The sequence below is a fragment of the Vombatus ursinus genome, unplaced genomic scaffold, assembly GCF_900497805.2.
Source record: "Vombatus ursinus unplaced genomic scaffold, bare-nosed wombat genome assembly UNPS02014798.1, whole genome shotgun sequence".
NCBI lineage: Eukaryota > Metazoa > Chordata > Mammalia > Diprotodontia > Vombatidae > Vombatus > Vombatus ursinus.
The window spans coordinates 23,289,366-23,315,429 of NW_020954576.1; the positions used below are offsets into that span (position 1 = coordinate 23,289,366).

Here is a 26,064-nt window from a genome sequence, read left to right on the forward strand (position 1 = left end):
GCCCCTGAGAATGTGATAAACTATGAATAACTCTAGGTTACATCCCAAACTTTTATTTGAATAATTCTGATCATATTTAACATACAAAACAATTAAAACCACACACTGTACCTATAAAAAAAAGTTGCAGTTTCTATGTAAGAGACACTATGCAGAGTCTTCGAAGCTGCCTGTATAGCTCCCACAACTGCTTCAGATTTCCTTCTCCTAAGAAAAGCTAAGAACACAATGATCACTGCCGGAGAAAATCAAGTGACCAAGTGTGGATGGTAGAGAGACTAACAGGGCATTCCCATAGAGTGCTTAGATCCATAGTTCTTGTGCACTGAAACTTTTAACAAAAATTAACTGTTTATAATAAATTTATGCATGTATACTTATAGTAGCAAATGATAAAAAAGATGAATATATAGTATTTATTATATCATTTTAAGTTTTCTTTACATATATGCTTTGCTTCAAATCTCCAAAAGTTCCTATTTAATGGGAATGTGGCCAATACACAAATAACCAAAATTGTGAATGTAAAACCCAAGAATGTCAAGGGATGGCAGTATTTATTAAAGAAAAAAAATTAAATCTTGCACAAGGATTCAAAAATCAATTATTAAAAACACTTTTCATTAGTTATTTAGTTAATAAGAATTCAATCCTCAGGGGGCAGCTAGGTGGTGCAATGGCTAGAGCACTGGCCCTGGAATCAAGAGGACCTGAGTTCAAATCTAGCCTGACACTTGACACTTACTATCTGTGTGTCCCTAGGCAAGTCACTTAACCCCATTGCCTAGCAAAAAAAGAAAGAACAAAAGCAAAAAGAAAAAAAGGGGGGGGCAGCTAGGTGGCACAGTGGATAGAGCACCGACCCCGAAGTCAGGAGGACCCGAGTTCAAATCCGGCCTCAGACCAAACACTTGACACTTACTAGCTGTGTGACCCTGGGCAAGTCACTTAACCCCAACTGCCTAAGCAAAAAAAAGGAAAAAAAAAAAAAGAAAATTCAATCCTCATTTTGAAAATGTATTTTACTGGTTGTTTGTTAATGGTTAGGTTTATAATAAAAATGTTTTTAAGCCAACTGTAGGAGCACAAATTAGGGGAAATGTAGCATGACTTTTGGAGTTTTAATGAACTGCTAACAGCAGTAATTGATTTGAAAAAGAAAACATCCAGGAAGGACAAAATAAAAGTTCCCCTTCCAATTATCTGAAGTGATGGAAGGTAGAAGGGAAAAGCTTATATCTACTGTGTGCCAGGCACTGTGCTAAGAACTTTTAAAAAAAATTTCTAATTTGTTCCTCACATTTTACAGTTGAGTAAATTGAGGCAAACAGAAAAGTAACTTGCCCAGGGAGATACTGCTAGTCAGTGACTTAGGACACATTTGAACTCAGGTTTTCCTGACTCCAGGCCCAGCAAACCATCTGACTCTAATGATAGCACTACAAGATGAACAGGCCTATTGTGTATATCTCCTGTGGGGAGAACTAGAATCAGTTAAGTACAGCTTACGAATGAATAATTTCAATACATAAGGAAAGACTTTTTAAGCATCAGGCATATATAGCCAAATATAAGATTGCTAACAGAATATTTGATGCTGTAATCACCTTGAAAGTAGACTATGAAATTAAAACTCTTCTAATTAAAGTTAATGTTGATATAAGGGAAAATTTCCTAATAATTAAAAATGTCCAAAAGTGGCGTGGGCTGTCTTGCAGGGTAGTGAATTCTCCATCACTGGAAGTCTTCAAGTAGAGATTAGATGACCATTTCTCAGGATGCTTACTTATCAGGGATGCTGGAGAGGGAATTCCTATTCAGGTATGGGTTAGACTAGTTAACTTTTGAGGTCCCTTCCAACTCTAAGGTTCTTGAAGGTCTAAGAAAGTATCAACGTTTTCTTTCCCTTCGTCATTCCCTTGGTTGCTAATGACAAGGATGACACTGATTAATAGACACTAGTTTGTCACTATGTAAATACAAGTTCTGAGTTTATGCCCTATAAAATCTGTATTTTTCTTGTATTGTGATTTTTGTATTTTTTTTAACATCAGATTTACTGTTCAATTGTGTATTCATTTTAGGTTAAACTGCCTGAGATGTGATTTGAGACATACTGCATTTGTTTGTATTTGAAATGTAAGCAATCACAGCTTGAAATGATAGATGTTATCACCTGCTGCTGTATTTTCTACAAGCAAAGGCAAATGTTGCTCTAAAGTAAGAAGTAATTATAACTAGAAATAGGCTATAGATGTGATATTTCAAAGAGACTTGTTTTGCTGTTGTATATTCCTGAAAATTAAAAAATGTATTTTCATGGACAAAAAAGAATCAGGCATATCAAAACAAGAAAGGACTACATTAAGATACTACTTACTAGTAGTAGTCCATTAACATTTATTAAGGGCCTACTATGTACCAAGCACCATGTTAAGTACTGGAGATACAAAGAAAAGGCAAAAGATAGTCTCTGCTCTCAAGAAGATCATAGTCTAACAGAGGAGACACCATGAAAACAGCTATGTTAAAAAAAAAAGAAAACAAAACAAAATGCTAAAAAGGGGGCAGCCAGGTGACATAGTAGATAGAGCAACGGCCCTGAAGTCAGGAGTATCTGAGTTCAAATCCGGCCTCAGACCAAACACTTGACACTTACTAGCTGTGTGATCCTGGGCAAGTCACTTAACCCCAATTGCCAAAAAAAAAAAAACCCCAACCAAACAAACAAACGAAAACAACTATGTACAAACAAGACAGATGCAAGAAAAATTGGAAACCATCAACAAAGAGAAGGCACTACTACCATTAAAGGAGATAGGAAAGGACTCTTCAAGAAGGTAGGATCTGACCCGGGACTTCATGGAAGCCAGGAGATGGAGATGAGGGCAAGAAACCCAGGCACAGGAGACAGCCAGTGAAAATTGGGAGTCAGGAGATAGACTGTCTCCTTGCTTGTTCAAGGAATAAAAAGAAGGCCAGGGTCACTATATCCCAGGAAGTAGGGGACCAAGGAAGTGGAACATGGAGGTCAGGTGTAGAACAAAGTTGAGGGGAGCAGGTTTTAAGGATCTTTGAATATGAAAAAAAGTATTTTATACTGGATTCTGGAGGTAAAGGAAGATCACTTTGACAGCTGAGTGGAGGATGGATTCCAATTCCCATGATGACAACAAGGACAATGAGGACAACAAGAATGACAATGACTACCACCACCCAACACCACCACCTCCCATACCTACAAATAAAGACCTCAAAATATTCTGGAGAACTCAACCAATAAACTGGATTGAAAGCTGATTACTATTCCAAATGAAATTGCTCCCCACAACCACCCAGATATAATATTGATTCAATTCATAAAAACTTGAAGAGCAATGTTTTTAATAGATCTTACCATCATCAATACTCAATCTCCAAGCTACATAGAATGAAAACTTCCAAAGAATAGAGAACCAGTAAAAACTGAACAAAGTCAAAAAAAAAAAAAAAAAAAAAAAAGGATAAGGTACATAAATCATTCTTATTGTCCCACATGTTAACGGTAGTTCTGCCAAGGTCATTTTCACTGAGCCTGCAGAAAATGAGCTCACATCCAAATACTTTTTGTTATTGTTTAGTCATTTCACCTGTGTCTGACTCTCCACGACCCCATTTGGGGTATTCTTGGCAAAGATACTAAAGTGGTCTGCCATTTCCTTTTCCAGCTCATTTTACAGAAGAAAAAACTGAGGTAAACAGAGTTAAGTGACTTGTCCAGTTAAGTGACACAGCTAATAAGTATCTGAGGTGGGATCTGAACTCAAATCTGCTTGACTCCAGGCCCTGTGCTTTATCTACTACACCACCTAGTTAATTTTATTCAATTACAAAAAGCATTTATTTCATCTACTTCTGCAATATTCCGTAGAAAACTGAACTTAAGGAAATAAACTGCAGAATAGGACTCATCTCAGGGCCATTTCTATCAGAAGCTCATCCAAAAAGCTGACAAGAATATTTTCATGATATTTTCATTTATAAAAAGTAATTCTTTAACCAACCTGGACAATAGTATACCAAATATTAAACAGATCTAAGTAATTGGAGTGGTATAACTTCTCATGGTTGGGTGGTACCAGAATAATAAAAATAAGAACTAAAGATTCAACATCATACCAAACTACTAACGGGTGACTTTAGAGAATAAGAACATTAATCTTAAGAAATAAAAAAATCTAAAATCTAAAAGGAAATATTGAAAGGAGAGGGGGCCTAGCACTACATGGCAATTAATCATCTTGGTTAACAGAAAAGTAAATCAGTGAAAATGTTTAGATAGGTACACAAAACCCAGAAACAACTGAACATAATAACAGCAGTTTGATAAACCTAAAGATGACATCTACAAAAAAGTTCTTTGAGAAAGCTAGACAAGTAGTCTGATGGAAATTAGCTTGAGACCAACATCTCAAATGATATAACACAATATGTTCTAAATGGATACAAGACTTAGATGTTATCATAAATTAGGCACAAGGAAAGTGACACCTTTCACAACTATGGCTAGAGGAAAAGTTCTTGGTCAAACAACGGATATGAAAGATCACAAAAAATGAAATCACAAAAGGATCACAGAAAATGAACAATTCTGAATTCATAAAATTTTAAAGAGTTTGCACAAACAAAATCAGATGCAGTTAGAACAAGAGCTATTCCCCAATAAATGGTCAAAATGTCCCAAATCACTACTAAGAGAAATGCAAATTAATACAACTCTTTAGGTTCTAGTTCACGTCCAAGAAATTGGAAATTACGATAAAAAAAGGAAAATGCTCATTGCTGTAAGAACTGTGGGAGCATCTGAATATTATTGCACAGCTCAGTGGAACTGTGTAGTACAACTATTTTGGAAAGAAATTTGGAACCATACTCAAAGTCATTAGACTATGCATTCCTTTAACCCATCCACACCCAGGTCATGCTCAAGAGACCAAAGAAAGTGGCAAAGGCCTCAAGTGAGCAAAAATATTTATAGCAATACTTTTTGTTTTAGAAACAAACAAAACAAAAAAACCTAGAACCAAAGTGGAAATCCATCAACAAGGGAATGGCTGAGCAAATTTTAGTATATGAATATAATGGAAAACCATTAATTCTAAAAAATGAAAGGATTAAAGCATTAAATAAAAATTCCTTGATAAAAGGATACAAAAGGGTACGCCACAATTTGGCTCTAACCTACTTTTCCAGAGTTATTTCTTAACTATTCCCCCATTCAATCCCCCTTAACTATTTCACCCCAGCTCAGGTGCCACCCCACTACCTATCCATTCATTACTGAATTAATTACTCTAAGACTCTCCAATGTATTTTTGGCATTCTAAATTATAGAAAATAATACTTACAATCTAACTTATAGAAACAATGCTATAATACATAATACTTATATACTGTAGCTATGTATATTCTTACTTGATTTTATGATGCTCTTGTGTTTAGACTGCATTATGTGACCTCAGGCAAGTCATTTTTCCTCACCCTGGAGCACAATTTCCTCATGTGCTATAAATAAATAAATGAATAAATAAGTGAAGGGGCTGGACTAGAACCCTGTGGTCAAACTCAAAGAGAAATGAGAAATGGCACCACCAGATCATGCTTAAGGATCCCTGCAGGTCACATACTGACTTAGAAAACCACATTATCTTATGTTCTATTATACGTATTTTGTTAAATACTTGCCTATTTGCCAGATATTTGCCTATTTGACTCTTTGATAAGATTTAACTTTAGGATCCTATGACCTCTATCTTCCTTCAGGTCATGAGGCAGGGGGAAATATAATGGATTTGGACTTAGAAGATCTGAAGCCACCACTTAACTGTCAACCACTTTTTGTGAGCTGTGTGACCTTGGTCAAGTCACTTATTGTTACTAGGTCTAAGTTTTCTCCGATGTTTTAAAAAAAAAAAAGTAAAAACAATAACATGACTATTGCTAATGTTCTTTCAAGGTCAAAATGTATGGTCCTATGAACAAATGTGAGAACTGTGAAGAACTCAAAATACGAAACAGAGAATAAAGAACCACAACTGTCTTCTGTCATTTACTATAACCAAGAACAAATGGGCCCTGAAAGAACTCGTATTAGAAGCTACAGTTCAAATTGACCTAAGGCTGTCACAGAAATCTAAGGACAAAAAATTTTATGGCATTTTTTTTAATCTTTTAAAACAATCCAGCACTAGCCAAGAAACAAAATGGTGGATCAGTGGAATAGATTAGGTAACCAATAAACTACAATACATTTTTTTATCAGGGATCCTTTGAAATTGTCTTGGATCGCTGTCTTGATAAGGCTAATTAAGTACTTCACAGTTGATTATCATTACAATATTGCTATTACTGTGTACTACATTACTGTAGTAAATGATCATAGTAATTTAATGTTTGATAAATCCAAAGATCCAAGCTTCTGGGGGAAGAACTCACTATCTGACAAAAATTGCTGAGAAAATTGGAAAGCAGTTTGGCAGAAACATCTCACACTGTATGGTCAAACTGATTAACTGATTTAGACCTAAAGGGTGACAGCATAAGTAAATTAAGGGAGCATGGAAAAATACCTGTCAGATCTATGGATGAGGGATGAGTTTATGTCCAAGCAAGAGATAGAGAAGATCACAGGGAGTAAAATGGATAATTTTGATTACATGAAATTAAAAATTAAATTAATTAAATTAAAAAGTTTTTACAAAAACAAAATTAATGCATCCAAAATTAGAAGGAAAGCAGAAAACTGGTGGGGGGGGAGATTTTATAGCAAGTTTCTCTGATAAAGGCCTCTTTTCTCCAATATACAGGAACTGAGCCAAATTTATAAAAATGAGTCACTCCCCAATTGACAAATGGTCAAAAGTTATAAACAGGAAATCAAAGCTATCAATTGTCACATGAAAAAATGCTCTTGAAATCACTACTGATTAAAGAAATACAAATTCAAATAACTCGGGAGATACCACCTCACACCTATCAGACTGGGTAATATGACAGAAAAGGAAAATGACAAATGTTGAAGGGGATATGGAGAAACTGGAACACTAATGCACTACTGGTAGAGTTGTGAAGTGGTCCAACCATTCTGGAGAACAATTTGGAAATGTGCCCAAAGAGCTATTAAACCATTTATATCCTTTGACCCAGCAATACAACTAACTACTAGTTCTGTTTCACAAAGAGATCAAAGAAAAGGGGAAAGGACCTATCTGTACAGAAATATTTATAGCAGCTCTTTTAGTGGTGGCACAGGACTGGAAATTGAGGGGATGCCCATCAATTGGGGAATGGCTAAACAAGTTGTAGTAATATAACTATAATGGAATACTATTGTGCTATAAGAAATGACAAGCAGGATGGTTTCAGAAAAACCTGGGAAGACTTACATGAACTGAGCAAAAGTGAAGCTAGCAGAAATCTAGAGAACACTGTATATGGTAACAGCAATATTGTATAATGATCAATTGTGAATGACTTAGCTACTCTGATCAACTGTTATTGTTCAGTTGTTTCAGTTCTGACTCTTCATGACCCCATTTGGAGTTTTCTTGGCAAAGATACCAGAATGGTTTTCCATTTTCTTTTTTAGCTCATTTTACAGATGAGAAAGCTGAGGTAAATAGAGTTAAGTGACTTTCCCAAAATCACACAGCTAGTATGCATCTGAGGCCATATCTGAACTCAGGGCTTCCTGACTTCAGGCCCAGAACTCTATACATTGTGCCAACTAGCTGCCTGTATTCTGATCAATACAACAGTCCAAGACAATTTTGAAGATCTTATGATGAAAAAATGCTATCTACCTCCAGAGAAAGAACTGATGGGGGTCTGGGTGTAGACTGAAGCATATTTTTTTCACTTTCTTTATTGTTCTTCCTTAAAAGAAAAAATGGCTAATATGGAAATATTCTGCATGGTTTCACATATATAACTGATATTTCATGCCTTCTCAATGGGTAGGGGAAGCTTCAGAGAGAGAGACAGAATTAAGAACTCAAAAAAATATATATTTTTTAAATGAATGCCCTCCCCAAGAATAAATGTGGAATTTAAGAATTTCAAAAAAGCACATGATTTAAATATCCAGATGTGGACAACCAGGTCAACTTCAAGGGGACATGACTATCAGTAAGCATTTATTAATCTCCTACTATGTACCAGGCACTGTGTCAAGGACTGGGGATAGACAAAAAACAATCCCCCCCTGCCCTCAGGGGGCTCACAATCTAACGGGAGACAATATGCAAACAACTAAGTACAAACAAGAAATATAAAGAATAACCTGGAAATAATCAACAGAGGGAAGCTATTAGCATTAATTTTTGTTATTCAGTTGTTTTCGGTCTTCTTTGACTCTCTGTGACCCCATTTGGGGTTTTCTTGGCAAAGATACTAAAGTGTTTTTCTATTTCCTTCTCCAGTTCATTTTACAGATGAGGAAATGAAGGCAAATGGGGTTAAGTGAATTGCTCAGGATCACATGGTAAGCATCTGAGGACAGATCTGAACTCAGGAAGATGAGTCGTCCTGACTGCAGGTCCAGCTCTCTATCCATGGCTCTACCTAGCTGCCCTTAACTATCATTGAAGGGGAGCAGAAAAGGATTCCTGCAGAAAGTAGGATTTTAGCTGGGACTTGAAATAAGCCAGTAAAACCAGGAGGCAGAGATGGGGAAGGAGAGTATTCCAAATATGTGAACAACCAGTGTCACTGGATCCCAGACTACATGGTAGGGAAGAATAATGGTACAATAAGACTGGAAAGGTAGGAGGGGTCAAGTTGTGAAAGGTTTTTTGAAAGCTAAATTAGAGGATTTTGTATTTGATTCTAGAGATAATAGGGAGTCACTGGAGTTTATGAATGGGAGGAAGAGGGGGCACAAGGTCAGATATTCATTTTAAGGAAATTAATTTGACAGTTGTGGAGGATGGATTGGAGTGGGGGGAAACTAACTAGAGCTGTGGCAATAGTGTAGGTATGAGGTAATGAGAGCCTACACAGGATCATGGCAGTGTTAGGGAAGGAGGAATAAAGGAGAGATATTACAAAGGTAAAAATCAATAGGACTTGGCAACAGATTTGACTTTGAGGGGTGAGAGTGAGGAGTTAAGGATGATGATACCTGAGCTGCAAGACTACAGTAATAGGGAAGTTGGGGTAACACATGAGTTCAGTTCTTAGACAGATGAGTTTAAGGGAGATAGAGATGATCATTGAAACCTGGGAGCTAATGAAGTCCCCAAGTGAAACAGCATAGGAGGAGAACCCAGGCCAGACTCTGGGGACACCCACCTTAGCAGGCCTGGCCTGGAAAAATGGCATTTTCTCCCCTTACCCCTAAGACAGAAGACTGGTGCTCAATGAAATATTGTTTCTCCTCTTCCTTCAATAGGAAGGAGACCTGGAGTGGAAAAACGATTAAATTTTGTTTAGCTGGGCCTCAGAAGCCAAAACTAGGGCAATAGGTGAAAGTTGCAAAAAAACAAATCTAAGGAAATACTTCCTAATATTTAGAACTGTCCCAAGGTCAAAAAAAAAAAAAAAAGACTACCTCAAGAAATAGTTAATCTTCCATCACTGAATGTCTTTAACCAAAAGCTGCATGACTGCTAGATGGAGTTAAGATCAGAGATATGAAGCTAATGGGATCACAGGAACAATCAATTAACCTATGAGCATTAATTAAGCACCTACTATATGCCTGCCAGGAACTATGACAGGTGTTGGACTATAAATACAAGAAAGAATTCCTGCTCACAAGAAACTTACATCCCAACGACTTACATAAGTGCAGCTTAAATGTAAAGTTAACAAAAACCAAGTAGTTAAATATAAGAATAAATCTAGGACCTAAAATGGAGAGCTAGAGATCATTTATCCAGCTTCCAACTCATTTTACAGATAAGAAAACTGAGGCTCAAAGAAGATAAATTACTTCTCCACAATCTCACACTCATGTAGTGTAGAGAATGTATCTCCTGAGTATTGGTACAATACTTGTTCCACTACAGAATCCTAAAAGTATAATTTGTATTCAATGTCTTAATGATCCCACGAGTTCAATTCATCAAACCTTCAAGATTCCAAAGCAATTTAAGTGCATCACTTTTATTAATTCTTATAAAAAATTCTAAGGATGACATTTTAATATCCATTTTTATACAAGCAAGAAATTTTGGCATTTATATTAAGTAACCTATCTATTATTGCCAACTCAGGAAACCTGTAATCTAAGTCTAGAAACTCCATATCCAACAGTTCATTCAGTATTTTAAAATGTCAATATCAACACATTTGACTCTGTATTTTCACTCAAGAAAGTATTATCTCCTGTTGCCCCTTGCAGTACTCCGTGTGACTGACAAAACCAAAACTTTACCCTCTATAATTTATGCAAATAATGGCTTATGATTTATAAGTGGACAGACTACTTACCTCGTTAAAGAAGTCTTTACTTTTCCAAAGCAGTTTACTGCAACGTGGGAAAACTTATGCTCATATTAAAGCACAAACAGAATATCCTTATCTGAGGTGCCAGATATGACTCAAAGCTAAAAGCTATACTCTTCGCTGACCAGATTATGTTACCTATGTAAATGAAGAACCATAATACTGTGACACTCTACCCATGGTTTAATAACATACAAATTTCTAATGCATGCATAAGATTTAATTACAGGGAACGGTAACGTCTCAAAAATTTCCATATGCTTATTAAGTTTTTGAAGAATCTGAAAGTCAACCTAAGTCAACTTAAGCAAAGATAAATGAAGACCGAATTTATTAAAAGGAGAGAACTTTAGCTATGGTAATTAAGAAAGTGAATTATTAAGTTTGTATGGAAGATAAAAAAAAAATCAGAAATAAGACAGTTCAATATTTTGGTCCTCTAAAAGGCAATGTCTGGAGTTTACAATAAAGAAAAATCATGTTAGTAGGATAGAAGATGTTTCTTTTCTAAAAAAAAAAATTTAGTTATTCTTTAGAACAAAAAAAAAATCATGAAGTTGGTTCATGAAGTAACTCATGAAACAAAATCTATAGGCATATAATATTTAATTCTCCCTAATTAAATCTATCAAAATTTGACATAAAGTTTTTACTTATTACATACTTTCTAAGACCATTAGATACATAAATATATATGTTGAATCACCTCAATGAAGTAACAATTTACATTTTTTTCTACTAACATATAAATTAGTATTGTACTTACTATTTTTAGGGGCTATTTAAAAAAATACCACCTTTCAGGGCCAGCTAGGTGGCGCAGTGGTCAGAGCACCGGCCCTAAAATCAGGAGGACCTGAGTACAAAACCAGGCTCAGACCAAACACTTGACACATACTAGCTGTGTGACCTTGGGCAAGTCACTTAACCCCAACTGCCTCACTTTAAAAAAAATTAAAGAAAAAAAAATACCACCTTTGCAAAATTTATCATTTTTTTTCTTTCAATGCCAGTTGCTGAAAAAATCGTATTTAATTAAAGTAGTGCCTCTTTCAGCTACTTTTTCAGATATTTTCATAATAAAAGGCATGGAGGAAAGGAGGGCATTATGTACTCAAGGATCTTACATAATTTTACCCAGGCTGCTTTTAGTGGCTATTTGGAAGCTTGATAAAACTAACTGACTGAAAATGGTAGCTAACTAAATTATAAGTTGAAGGGTTTTTTTTTCAACAATCTGTTTCTTTCCCCAGTAGAGGCTAACTAGACAAAACAAAACATAAATAAAACCAAAATAGGATTAAATTTTAAAGTAAAATTTTAAAAATTTAAATCACTTTCATATACATATAAAAACCTTCTAAATTCTATGAGGAAGATAAACTTTCATTTCAAAAATAATTGTTGAAGCATTATTCAATGGGGTAAAGCTGTCTGGTAAATACCAAGTAAATCACTACTCAAATGAGCAATGTATCTTACTTTCTGGGGGTTTTCATTAGCTTAAAATCTACCCAAAATTGTTACCCGAGAGGAATTTCCTAATCTCTTCTTGACCTAACACATTTAAACTCAAATGATCTTAAGCTCATGTTAGCCTTTAATATACTAATCATTTTCAAGTTTTATCATCTCAGCAGATGGTGCCACAAAAAGGAACTGATTTTAAGTTTATATCTTCCACCTAATAAACTGAAAAGTCAAAAACAAAGAAACCACCACCCCTCTAACAAAGACTTAAGAGAATACTAGTATATTTCAGGAAAGCATCAACCTGAAAGGATTTAACATATTTTTCACTGGATAGTCATTCTTAATTTACTGCTTTCCTACAGAAACCCAGAAAATGGAAATTAAAAGGGTTCATATATAAGCAGCCACTTTATGAGAAGAAGCAAAGGGCAAAGAGTATGGTCCTGAAATCAAAAAGACCTGGGTCCTGACTGTATCAATGGTCAAGTTACAACCTCTTAGTACCTGTGTCACCTAAGGAAGGAAGCGGTCAAGACATGAAAGCCAAAGAAAGGAATCTATATTTGATCCTGGAAATAGGAAGGAGCCACTAGACTTTAAGGAATGGGGGAAATAGGTCACTTTTGACAGGTGAGTAGTAGATATGGAGTGGGGAAGAGACAAATTACAATTTCACACTGGGAGTTCCACATACCAATGAACACCAAAAATGTAAAATCAACCATTTATCATTCAAAAAGATGAATTATCCTATCTATAACTCTACAAACTTCATAACAGAAGAGTCGCACTTTCTTGTTCTAAGGGATGCAATTAGTACAAATAAATTACTATGATTAGAAAAACTTTCTTTTTAATCACTTTTAAGCTTCTCCCTCAACCCCATAAAGCAATACACAATCTAAAAAAAAGAACGAGTTAAAAGTCACAGAAAAATAGTCCAAAACATATTTGTGTTTACAAGCTCCAACCTTGAATAACATATCCTTAGGAGATGGAAGACTAGATTGATGATTTCAGGATACAATACACTATTTTATTCACCTCTCCACACATACAAGGGGAAAAAGAAAAGGAGAAAAGGGATGGAAAGTATTGTGGGATTAAATGAGAAGAAGGAATTGCTCACACAGACTTTTCAGACTGAGCCTAGAGGTAATATGGCTGACATCAATTAAGTCAACAAGAATATAAAGCATTAGATACCAAAATCAAAACTAAAAATAGATCAATACATACTTGGATTCTTTGACAAAATGCCAAATACTAGATAGTTGGCAAATTATTCACCAAATCTCAAAACACTAAAAAGAATAAAAACCAAAAGAAATAAACTTAAGAAACATATAGTAGATAATAAATTCATGGTAACAGAAACTGAAAATACACTTCAGAGGATCCTAAATTTAGAGCTGCAAAGGAACTCCAGCCCAACCCCCTCATCTTACGGATAAGGAAGCTGAGGTCCAAAGTCACACAGGTCTCAAACTAGGTTTTCTGACTCCAAATCCAGCACTCTTCAACTATACCACTGAGGCGCTGATATACTTTCTCATTCTATCTCAATCTCTACAATTCTTTTGTCCATCCAACATCCCATGGCTATTACTCAGTCTAATTATGTAACAGGCAGATTTTTGCCTAATTTTTTTTCCTGATCGTACATCTCGGCATCCTTTGCAGTGCTTCAGTTTAGCAGCTTGTTCACGCCCACTACATACCTACCTCCCCATTGCCCTTTAGGTGACCCCTTAACTTTAATTCTTTAGAGACTGGGGTATTACATAACTCAAAGCAGTACAACATTACTAGAAGAATACCATTAAAGAAAATAAGCTTTAGTTTCAGGGGAAAGCTTGGGATCATTAAAAGTTCTACACCAATTTTCAAAAGGCTATCTTACCAACTCTCTTCTGTTCAATTATGGGCACAGCTCACTTTATGTCGTTTCTACCCAGGAGATATACAAACACACAGAATGCCCATTGACCAGATTTTCATACAGTTATATAAAGTTTCAGAACTGGCATTCTTCACCAAATGATTTTTCCTGTGTAGATAATTGGGTCCCACTGTTTTGAATGACTATGTCCCTGTACTTAATGCAATCAGCACAAAGTCATGCACAAACAGGGAGGAACATCTGTATAATCTTTTTTTTTTCTTGGCTAGGCAATGGGGTTAAGTGGCCTGCCCAGGGTCACACAGCTACTGTTATGTGTCTGGGGCCATATTTGAACTCTGGTCCCCCTGAATCCAGGGCCAGTGCTCTATCCACTGCACCACCTAGCTGCCCCCAACATCTGTATAATCTTACCACCGGTAAGCAGACTGTCCTGGATATCCTAGAACATAGTGGCAGACACCTTTTGTGAACACATACATCTTATTTTATGTCTTGCTTAACTGCTAACAATCAGGAACAAAATTATCTTAGTTGTTACATCCTTCAAGGAATCTTGCATGATTCTGACACAAGCAAGGCAGACAACTTGGAAAAAATGGTATTACTTTGCTCTACAGAATCAAATGTAGCTTTATAATCAACAATAAAGTGAGTATTGTATTGTGACCTTTTCCAGTCATTTTTGTGAACAGAAAAGATGCAAAAATATAAATTGCTTAAAAAAAGATTTAGCTATATTTGTGATTGATGGATTATAAAGGGCAAATTAGAATGCTTCTGGATATCCATGTAATCTTCTGAAGTTGTCAAGGAAGACAACCAAATATCCCTTAGTGCCCTGTACAGAATAGGATCAATAAACATCTGCTAAATAACCAAATGAAGAGTACTATCGTTAAAGACAGGTAATTAGACCATAAACATGACTACACATGGCAATTTTTAACTCCTCAAATAATATACAATGTGATCTAGAAACCTAAAAGTCCCTACAAAGTATTGTTCCAAAATTTGATCTGGAAGCTTCCCTAAAAAGTTTCACTGCTGCTGTGTTAACAGCCATCCACAAGCACTTTGAAGGATTATTTAAATAAAATAATAATATTATCTAACATTTATATATGTAATGAATCCACGGCTAGGGTGATGTCATATGAAAGTAATACGTGCAATGACAACAATAATAATAACCACAACAATAATAATAGCTAGCTTTATATAGCACTTTAAGGTTTGTAAAGTGCTTTACAAATTTATTCCATTTTATCTTCACAACAACCCTGGGAGACAGGGGCTATGATTATCCCCCTCTTTACAGATGAAAAAACTAAGGCAAAAAGAGAAGTGGCTTACACAGGATCACATATCTATTAAATGTCTGAAGCTGCCATTTGAACTCAGGTCTTCCTGACTCAAAATCCGGTGCTCTGTGCCACCTAAGCCCTTCCCTCTCTACCCTCTATTTCCACTATGCCTACCCTAATATGGATAGTCATCATTACCTGCCTCAATAAGGAAGTAGTAACCAGTCTTCCCACCTTCCCTCCCCATACTCTATTCTTTCTCCCAACACTAGATTAGTTTTCCTCATGCACACTCAACAAGCTTTTAAGCTGTGTTTTACCAGACACTGAGGATACAAAGGCATAACATGTAGAGCCCTCCAGGAACTCATATTTAACTGAAGGGAGTAAATAAATAAGATAATTTGAAAAGAGAAAGCAAACTAGAGGCACCAGAAAGGCTTCACGTTAGAAGTGGCTAACACTAGAGCTAAGCCTCCCCAACACTCTTCCAAGCTTCCATGCCTTTTCTCACAGCACCCCCTAACCACAGAAATGTCACTCCAACTCAAAGCTTGAAATGCTAACCACCCTTTAAGGCCTAGCTCAACTACTAATTCCCAGATTCCTTCAAGTTCCAGTTAAAATCCCAGAAGAAATCTTACTAAATCCTACTCAATCCAGTGCTTTTCCTCTGTTTAATTCTTACTTATCCTGTAAATAGTTTGTCTACAACTGTTTGCATGCTGTCTCACTCATTATACTGGGAGCCTCCAAAGGTCTGGAACTGTCTTTTACTTTTCTTTGTATCCCCAGAGCTTAGCATAATGCCTGGCACATAGCAGACATTTAATAAATGCTTACTGAAGCCTCCCCTCCCGCCCTGCCCCACTTTCCAAATATCACAGCTTTTAATTTCCATCTCTCCTGCAAAATAAACTATAATAGAAAATAATGTAGCACACACCCCTATACCAGATTCTGAGTTTCACGGAGGCAATCACATATATTTTACTTATCTATTAACATACTGTATCCACTAGTTGAATATAAGTTTCTTAAGAGCTGGTACTATTTTGGATTTTTTTTCTGTTTTTACATTTCCAGATCCCAGAACAGCTCTGATAGCATAGCAGACGTTTAATAAATGTGTAATTATTGGAAACATAGCTAACTGACCCATAATAATGATGGAACCAGGGATCATGCTTTTTAGTAACAAAGTTTATGTTTAGTACACATTTATTAATTATCTCAACTGTGCACCATACTTAATTATCTCAATTGTGCACCATACTAGCATAAGGGGATACAAAGACAAAGAATAAAAACCCCACAATCTTTGCCCTCAAGGAAATTACCTTTACCTAGAGAATAGAACTTGTTAACAGATAAGTAAAGAATCTGAAACAGGAAATCACATTGCCAACTAGAGAGATCAGGACAGGCTTCAAGCAAAAGATGGAACCAGAGCTGAGCCGTGAAGGGAAGAGAAGGATTCTAAAAGGTTAAGGAGGGAGTGCATTCCAGACACGAAGGTAAGCCACAAATTGAATGCTAAGTTTGGGGTACAACAAAGGTTTGTCTGCAAAACAGAGTAATGTGAAATAAATGTGGAAAGGTAGGCTAAACCACACTTCAAATAACAATATAAGGATTTTGTATTTTATATTAGAAGCAATTAAAATTTGCTAAAGCTAATTGCTAATGCCTAGAAGTATCAGATTTGAAGGCAGGAGAGTAACATGGCTGTGTGCTTTAGGAATAATAGTTTGGTAGCTGTATGGTAGATGAATTAGGGAAGGGGAGAAATTAGAAACAGAATGAGGCAATCAAAGCAAGAAATAAGACCTTGAACTTTGGTGATGATTCTGTAAGTGAAGAGAAGGTACAGATATAAGAAATGTGGAGGCAGTCTTGATAATACTTTTTGTTTTATATAAAGTAAATATGGGAAGAGAAGAGGGAGAAAAATAGAGGATGACATGAGTCAAACTTGACTAAGTATGATTTCAACAAAAATAGCTAAGATTGGAAGGAGAATGGATTTAAGGGTTTAGTAAAACATATGAATTCTGTGGTTTTGTGCTTTTATGTCCAGACTGAACTATGCTGAAATGTACAAGAATGACTAAATGAACTAATTAGAGAAATGCAAATTAAAACAACTCTGAGATACCACTTCACACCTATCAGATTGGCTAATATGACAAAAAAGGAAAACTGATGGATGTTGGAGGGATGTGGGAAAACTGGGACACTAATTGGTGGAGCTATGAGCTGACCCAGTCTTCCTAGGGAATTTGGAACTATGCTCAAAGGGCTACAAGACTGTGCATACCCTTTCATCCAGCAATACCATTGCAGGTCTGTATCACAAAGAGATTAAAAAAAAAAAAGGAAAAAGGATCTATTTGTACAAAAATATTTATAGCAACTCTTTTTGTGGTGGCTTAAGAATTGGAAATCAAGAAGATGCCCATCAACTGAGGAACAGCTAAACAAGCTGTGGTATATAGTTGTGATGAAATATTACTGTGCTATAAGAAATGACAAGCAGGATGATTTCAGAAAAACCTGGAAAGACTTACATGAACTGATGCCAAGTGAAGTGAGCAGAGCCAGTTGAATGTTGTACACAGTAACAGCAACATTGTATGATGATCATTTGTGAATGACTTAGCTATTCTCAGCAATAGAATGATCCAAGACAGTCCGAAACGACTAATGATGCAGCATACTATCCACCTCCAGAGAAAGAACTGATAGTGTTTTAATACAGACTGAAGCATGTTATTTTTCACTTTCATTCTTTTTCTTTTATTTGAGTCTTCTTGTACAAAATGACTAATATGGAAATATTTTACATGATTGAGCAGGTATAACCTATATCTGCTTACCATCTCAAGGAGGGGAGAGGGATAGAAATTTGGAACTCAAAATGTTTAAAAAAAAAGTTTAAAAACTGTTTTAAATGTAATTGGGGGGAAATAGATTAAAAATCAATTAATTTACAAAAACAAAAAAAGAATAGCTATGTAAAAACTCACCAATACCATTTAACTCATCAATAAATACCTGCCAGCCATTCATTAACATACATCTGTAAGATACACCAAAAGGCTAGCAGGATGGGACAAAGGGCTGTGAGGGCATTGTTCATTTTATCTCAATACCAGCATTATTCAAATTTGGTAAAAAGGCTTTTAAAAAGTATACATAGCAAAAGTTGGGAATTATAAAATATATATTTCAAATCAGCTTTAGCCTCACTAAAGAACCAATTCAGTTCAAAACGTATTGACTTTTTTTTTTTAAATTCCACTTAATAATTAAGGGCCTACTGTATATCCCTTGAGCAGGGACTCAACCTAGAATTGGTCAACTTATTTTTTAAAATATTTTGATAACTTTTATAGTTGGTTTCCTTTATAAACCAATGTAGTTTATTAATTTAAAAACATGACTCTGAGAAAGGGTCCATAATCTTCACCAGACTGCCAAAGTGTGCCTCACCCCCAAGCCCCAAAACATTATGGTAAGTAATGATGTAAGATAAAAGGACAAGTTCTTTACTGTCATGTAATTTATAGTCTAGTATGTAGATAAAAAACACACAGATATTACTATAATACAAGTTCATTAGAGAAATACAACAATAATAATAGCCTAAGTATGATTTATAAAGCACTTAACATATATTATTTCATATGTTTCCACAACACTGAGGCAGGTATTACAGGTATTTTCTCTACTCTAATGATCAGGAATCTGTGATTCAAAGAAATTGAGTGATCTGCCTAGGGTCATAGTTCTTAAATGCCAGAGGTGGATTCAAATCAAAATTTCTCCTAACTCCAGGTTTATCTTTGTTCAAAACAAAGTGCTATGTTATTAAGTTCAAAAAAGGGATGGTCTTATGGAGTAAAACCAACAGCATTAGGCTTCCTCACACATAAAATGAAGTGTTCCAATTAGGTGACCTCTAAGGGCCCCCTCAAATTCTAAGTCTATAACCTCTAAAATCTTTTGACTATAACTGTAGAATGTTTTAAATACCACCTTAATATACAGAATTCCTACACATCCAACATTGAGGATGCTTGATGAACAATAGTCCTTGTTACTCATGCTTACCCTACGGATGTTGAGAATATTTTTTACATTGTACACTTATCAAGCATTATTACTAATTTTAGGAATTAACACTAAAATGTTAACTACTAACAAATCCAGAGATTCCTAGCCTTTCTAGAGTTGTGACAATTAATGATTCTTTCTTTGGTTTAAGATATACTTATGCCTCCCCTAAAAATAATTACTTGTATTGATTTTTAAACTAAGGCAAATCCTAATTTCATTTGAGAATCTGCCACATCTTGGTATGAATACGGAGGGAAGAGTTGGTTGGAATTTAACAGTCCAAGGAGGCCTAAGCACATTCCATGCCTAGAAAATAGCTATTTTGTGCTGTGTGTCGAACAGAATTAAGCAGATTGACAATGGTGAGCAAACTTTGAAAACTAGCATGTTAAAGTTCAAGTGCTTTCCTGTACAGACCAACAGTAACTAGTCACTGCCACCTACTACTATCACTGGCCCAAGAGCCACAGGATTTCTCATACCTGCTCTAGTAGCTTAAAAATCTAAGACATATAAACAAAAGGGAGACAATGAACAAATGTGAGTTCATCTTTCACCCTACACCTTCCCACCCTCCAAATTTCCCTATCACTGTTAAAATCACCACCATCCTCCAGTCTCAAAACCTAAGTTGTCATCCTCAACTCCCCACTACCTCTCATCCTTCAAAAATCAAGTCTCTTTTGCAAAGGTCCATCGATTTTACCTTTATCCCTAGAAGTGCCTCCTTCTTTCCTCTAATACTGCTGCCACCCTGGTGCAAGCCCTCATCATCTCATACTTAAGACCTCTGCAACAGCCTGCTGGTGGGCCTGCTTGTCTCAAGTCTCTACAACTCATCCTCAACTGACAAAGCAATTTTCCTACAAAATGAATTTCTCTACAACACAGATTCAACCATGTCACCCCATTATCAACTGCAGTATACTCCAATGGTTACCTATTATGGCCAGGATCAGATACAAAATCCTGTTGGCCCTTCCTTTCGCTATCCCAATCTCCCACTTTGCAATCTTCTTATTTATAATTTGCTTCTCATCAGATACACTTTTGATCCAGGGATGGTGACTGACTTGTTCTTCTGACAAAACACACCATCTCTTGGCTCCAAGCATTTTCTCTAGCTGTACTCCATGCCTGGAATGCTTTACCTTCTCATCTCCACCTACTGCCTACCTGACTTCCTTTAAGTCCCAACTAAAACCTCATCTTCTACATGAAACTTTTCCCAACTCCTCTTAACTCTAGTGCCTTTCCCTCTTTAATCATCTCCTATTTATCCGGTTTATCATTTGTTGTATATTTGTTTTACTTGTTGTCTCCTCTATTCAATTGTAAGCTCCTTGAAAACAGAAATACCTTTTACCTTTCTTTGTAACCCCAGTGCTTATTAGCACAGTGCCTGGCACAAAGTAGGCACTTAATACATGTTTATTGATTGACTATAGGCAAAACACATTTTAAAAAATCCTTCATCCTTTCAACACTGAATATATTTTAAAATGAATCTTTTTCAGAACTAGGCAGCAAGAATGAGGTAAGTATAATCACTACATAAGAAACATTAGAATAACTGATTCCAAACTGTTTTTCAATGTGCAACACTGTCCAACATGGTGAATTTGAAGTCAAGGAGACTGGACTCAAAGTTGAAGCCTTGTGTCAAGATACGAAATGATGTGTTCCAACTAGCTGAGGGCCCATTCAGACTCTAAAGTCTATGACCCCTAAAATCTTTTAAGTCACAACCATAGAACACTTTAAATACCATCTTAATACACTCAATTTCTACACATCCAATATTGAGGATGCTTAATGAATAATAGTCCTCTTGTTACTCATGCTTACTCTAAGAATGTCCAGAATATTTTGCATTGTACATTTCTCAAATATTATTACTAATTTTTGGAATTATCACTAAAATGTTAACTACCAACAAACAGCAATTCTTAGCCTTTCTAGAGGTGTGACAACCACCAATTCTTTTTTTGGTTCAAGACACACTTAATACCTCCCCTAAAAATGGGTTACTTGTATTGATTTTTTTTTTAAACTAAGGCAAATCCTTAATTTGCATTTGAAAATTTGTCACATCTTGGTATGAATACAGAATTGGGAATCATTGTAGTGGAAGAAAGGGATTATACATTTTGTGTTCAGTATATAGCACAATGAAGCTAGAAGGTTGTCATCCTATGCTGGCTAAATACCCTAACAATACTTAGATTTACAGCCATATAGTATCCAATATCCATAATGAAACTGAAGTACAATGGAAGTTAGATGACTTGGCAAAGGTCACAAAGTTATCATTTAACATAGCACAATACCCAGATTTCCTGACTCTTGGTCAAAAGTTCTTGTCAGTCCCACAAGTTGACAAAACAATCCTACATTCTTAGAATAGGATGGAGTCAGAATTGATGAAATTGATGAAAGGTCTAAGACTTAAAACAAAAAAAACACACCAATACTCAAAGTAATTCTTGGTTTAAACAACAAAAAAAACCCAAACACCTATAAAACATGGTAGACTAAATAGAAGTAACATTCATTTAGTTTATACTGTATGCAATAATTGTACTGCGTTAGAATTTTAAGAACTAAATTAGCTTTTCTTATCACATACAGTAGGGCTGCTAGGTGGTGCAGTGGATAGAGTGCCGGACCTTGAGTCAGGAAGACCTGAGTTCAAATGCTGCCTCAGACACTTACTGTGTTTACCCTGGGCAAGTCACTTAACTCTGTCTCAGTTTCCTTAGCTGTAAAATGAGCTGGAGAAGGAAATGGCAAACCACTCCAGTGTCTCTGCCAAGAAAAACCCAAATGGGGTCATAAAGAGTCAGACAGCCTGAATAACAAATCACATACAGTATATACACATGCATTGATTCTCCAACTGACAGCAAAATGAAATGATAAGTGTTTCAATATCTGTTTTACAGGAGTGGGGGAAAGTATCCCTGCTCCCGGCCACATTTTTATTTTAACTGTGTTTCTCTAGACTTTCTGAAATTTCTCCACCAGTTTCAGAGTCAAACGACTATTACTTTCTGACCCTCGACCCATGCATGTGCCTGTCTACCCCAAACCCAACGAGCAGGTTTCCCTCTTAGATAGGAGCGCATGGGGTATAAAAGGAGGCGAGTGGAGAATGTGGGTCCCTGAGCGCTTCCCCGATCTCTCCCGGGGAAGAGAAGGATGCAGGCAGGCAGGCCGGCCAGGAGGGGCGGATACGGCTGCGCCACACCGCAGCCATGTGCCGCCGCCGCCAAGGGGAAGAAGGGAAAGAAGTTATATAATAAGAACTCACCCTCCCGGAGAGCGCCGCGCAGCGGGTGGGGGTGGGAGGCAGCCGCCGCCTCTGCCTGCCTGCCTGGCGCGGGGCTGGGGAGGCGGGCCCCGGCATGCTCCCCTAACCCCCGGGAGAGGCCTTCCCTACCCCCAAGGTAGCGGCGGTGGTGCAGACAGGGCGATCGGCGAGCCAGGGAGGGACGGAGGCCCCGCGGCCGCTACCTGTCTCGGCATACACCCGGCCTAGGGCGAGGTAGCGGGGGACGAGGTGGGCAGCGACAAGGGGGGCCCAGGCCGCGCCGACTGCGACCGGCTCCTGCCGCCCGCCTGACCCCCCACCGCCTTCACCTACCCGCCCTGCCCGTCCTCCCCTTCCCCCAGTACCTGGGAAGGGCGGGTGACCCAACCGGTGGCTTGCCGAGTCCAGCGCGGCGCGAGGCCGAAGCGCAAGCGGCTCCCGCGCGACTCCGTCACGTCACAGCATCGCCCTGGAGACCCCTCCCCGCTGCGGCTCGCGACTCGCAGGAGCGGCTCCCTCCCCTCCCCCCAGCCCAGCCCAGCCCAGCCCAGCCTAGCCCCGCGATCCTCCCACTCCATCTCACCTCACTCAGCCCCCAACGTCGAAGCCGAACAACGGCTCGGCGGTTAAAACGCAGCTGCAAACCCGCCGCGGTTCCGGGGATCCCCCTCCCAGACTCCTTCCCACTCTAAAGCTATGTCGATCGTGCTTTGCGCATTACCCAGTGCCGCCACAACTGCCGCCGCCGCCACCAGGCTAAGTCTCTCACACCGGGAAAGGGAGGAGAGGCGGTGGGGAAGGGGGGGGGGAAATAGGAGCTGCGGAGTGGAAAGACCCGGAGGTCTCGGCTGCCAAGAGCCGGGAGTCTCGCGAGAGCTCAGGCCTCCCGATCTCCTGCCGCGGGAATTTTCAAACTCTCGGGTTTAGTGAAAGGATCCCGAAAAGGGGGAGGCGGGGCAGGGTGAGACAGAATGGAGTTGGGGGTTGGGGTAAGGGTAGGGGTGGAGTTAAGACGCCTTCATTGGCGTAAGCTAGCGTCCTCCCTTTCTGATCCGAATAGAAGAGAAAAAGACTACGATTCCCAGCATGACTTGCGTGCTTAACCATTCCCGCTGCCCGACGGCCTCCCTCCCCAGCGAGGAGAGGGGTGAATCGGGAATGGTAGTTTTTTGTTTCAACCTGCCTTCTTTTGCGGAAATGTAAGACCAAGGCCAGGACCTCCTCCGGTTGCCAGGAGAACCATCCCGACGTCAGGCCTTTCCAGCAGTTGTCTGAAGTCCCTAGGACCACTAGAACCTGATAAATCATTGTCTTCCCTTCTCAAATCCTTGCTGACCTTAAGTGTGTTTTACTGGCAATTGATTTTACCTGCCTTTTCCCTTCCAGGTTTCTCCAACTCTTCCAAAAGAGAATACAGACCACGGCAGTTTATAAAAGATGCGTGCGGTATCCAGCCCTAGCACCTCGCACGCCTTCCCCCCGCTCCGCCGCAAGACTAGTAGTGTTTTAAGAATATCCCAGTACTCCTTTTCTACTTCCCCTTTGCCAGTGCACAGTTGTATGCTTAATTTTGCTTGATTTTTTTTAAGTATCCAAATTATCACAGTTTGCAAACCTAGTAGAGTGTTAGCTATTCGAGGACGAGAAGTGTTTCCTTTTTTTGTCTTTTTGGGGCCTCAGCACATCAGAAGCAGGTTGGTATAATGAGTAAAATAAATAAATAAAGGCTGGCCTTGGAGTTGGAAATCAGGGCTTCAAGCTCTGTCTCATGAGATACTAGCTGGGCAGCCATGAGCAATGCAACAAGCATTTATTAAGCTCTTACTCTGTGCCTCGAAATAAGCAATTAAATGAGCAAGCTACTTAACCTCCCAGTGCCCCCAGACACCTAACTAAGACTATAACAAGTTGCCAGTTTCTCATTAGCTTCTAAGAAAATGGCCATCTCACACTGGGAGTTTCATACACCTATGAAATGATATGTCTGATGGAAAGCACGAGTCCGGACCAAAAACGACCAGCCTCAGAAAGTGCTTCTGCATGTAGGAGATGCTCAATAAATTCTTGTCTAATTGAAAAGAAACTTTTCAAGTCCTTTAGAAATAGGTTATGAACTGAGTTGAATGTAATATTCAAGTTCACTTCTATATCAAATGTTTTTGAGGCTCATATGACTACCCTAAATCTTATGTTCTGTTGTACTTTTAAAACTATTGATCTTTTTTGAAAGTCACTTCCCCTTTTTCTATCATTTCTTTTTCTTTCCTTATTTTTTTTTTTTTGGTCAAGCTCATTATCACCACCACTCAGAAGTATTTATCCAGTAGTTGTGGCACTGAAATTTACAAAATGCTATAGTTGAATTTCTTCCTAACATAATTCTAAACAATGCCTGGTGCATAGTAGGCCCTTAATAAATGTTTCTTGATTGATTAAATCAGTCAAAGGTCACGCAGTCATTAATTGGTGGAGCCAAGACTCAAACCTAGGTAATGATCTGTATCATAGCCTCTTTGATTCTAATAACCCCCTGGAGGGCAGATTGCCCTTTTAGTTAATAGTTACTATCAAAATCTGGTCACAAAGATTGCCATTGCCCCAACTAAAGACAACCAGATGTGATCGGGGCTAGTGACTGTTCTTCAGGACTTCTAAGCTGTAGCTGAGTGAGAAAAGAGAAAGTGAAAGTCTGTTTAGAAAGCCTGATATTACATTGGGAGTGTGCTATAATCTACCATATACACATACACACACACACACACACACACACACACACACACACACACATACATATATATAAATTTACTGGATGGACTTCCAATCTTTCCTCCCTCAGTTATTTTGTTCTAATCCCATTGGTTTCATATCAGTGTTATATCAGTACAGATAATCTTATTTTTGTAGCACTTTGAGTTTTCAAAGTATTTCAAGTGATTAATCAATACAATATCTTATTATTATTTAGGTAGGGCTATAATAAAAGCTTGTTGTTTTCTTGGAAACTGTGGTATAGTACAAGGACTCCCATTAGACTGTGAGCTCCTAGAGAATCTTTTGCCTTTGTTCATTTCCCCAGTGTTAAGCACGGTATCTGGCACATAATAAGTACTTAATGATTGTTTATTATGTGGTTGTGGTTGTGGTTGTGGTGTATCCTGCTTTCTAGAAAAGGACCATGACATCAGGGATATGATGACATGACTTGCAATTGAATTTGATTTGAGTGAGGGAGGGCTGTGCAAAGACACCAGCCTCACTTTCTCCTCCACAGCTATCTGGGTCCATTGGCCACATATCTATCAGGACCACTGGAGATAGCCCAGGATGCTGGGAGACCTTGGCCTTTTTAAGCTAAGATCTTTTCAAGTTCTCACCTTGAGTGAGGCAACCCCATTCAATGGATAGGCCTCTTTAAAAAGTGAGTCTAGGGATGGCCCCTTTAATTAAAAAAAAAAAAA

General features: G+C 37.8%; 1 protein-coding gene across 3 annotated transcripts in view; it reads right to left on the bottom strand.

Annotated features, from left to right (window-relative positions):
* The window catches only part of LOC114049668 (protein ELYS-like), a 127,625-nt gene extending 104,172 nt beyond the window's left edge, over positions 1–23,453 (bottom strand). The window contains exon 1 of one of the 3 annotated variants that reach the window (XM_027870977.1): positions 23,328–23,453. The gene's annotated coding sequence lies outside the window, so the exon portion shown is untranslated. Of the gene's footprint in view, positions 1–22,971; positions 23,049–23,189 lie in introns of those variants that run through there. The other 2 variants (XM_027870978.1, XM_027870979.1) reach the window with 2 other exon arrangements.
* Positions 23,454–26,064: the final 2,611 nt, after the last annotated feature.